The following is a 942-nucleotide window of genomic DNA, read 5'->3' as shown; positions in this document are numbered from 1 at the left end:
CCTTTTCTTTCATTGAGAACTTACTGCACCGCAGATTCGTTGGGGACATGCAGACTCATCCCACTTCCCACTTATCTTTCTGAGGTCTCAGCGTCCAAAGCGATTTTGGGATTTCTGGCCTGACCCCAATATCTTTGAGAACATCGTGTACCGCGGGGTTCTGCACGGCCTCATCGGTGGTTTCTTCTGCAAAGCCCAAACCTCTCCTGGTAACCGCCATCTTGTTTGAACTGTCTGTGGTCGTTCGTGAACTTCGGGGCTCGAATATCGATCGACGCTCAACACTCTGTGCTCTAATCAACTCCTCAAATATCAAGTGAATAAGTGTTGTATCATGGCTAGTCCCTAGAGTTTTATATTTCCATTTGAATTCAAATTCGACCATTCGCCCTAATTCTGGGCCATCAATGCTTTCTTGGTGGTAGACTCGTGGCTAGCCCCTAGTGTTTTATATTTTCTTTCTTCCATGAATAGTGACACAATGGTCACTTCCTAGCCTACTCGCATGGTAGCATAGCCCCCTATGGGTGGGCGTGAACCTTGTAACATGTTGATTCTGCGTGCACCTCCCTTATGGCGCAACTCCCAAAGAGATTCTTTTATAGTCTCGTCCTCTCTTTCAACTACCTGGAGTGTTGAGATTGTGCTCCCTACGGCTGGTCAGGTGGTCGCACCACCTTAACGAGACTTCTACTTGCCTCCTAGTATAGTCCACAAAAAATCCTTAATTGCCTTCGTGACAGCCATTACCGCATGTTCTACCGTATGTAGTGTGCTCCCCTGGTTACTGCATTTGGTGAGGTGCAATCATAGCCATGGTAGCAGAGTCATAAATTCTTGGCAACAATCTTCTAATCCAATGGTATGATCATCCGTATATTGTCTTGTCATCCTTGTTTTATCAACGAGACATGCTTGCATGACCTCGTTTTTGAGCCTCTT

Source organism: Pinus tabuliformis, chromosome 4_2 (genome assembly GCF_031772625.1).
Source record: "Pinus tabuliformis cultivar Carrire ecotype Pingquan chromosome 4_2, CPIR1, whole genome shotgun sequence".
NCBI lineage: Eukaryota > Viridiplantae > Streptophyta > Pinopsida > Pinales > Pinaceae > Pinus > Pinus tabuliformis.
The sequence above is the reverse complement of the archived record's forward strand: the minus strand, read 5'-3'. Positions refer to the sequence as shown.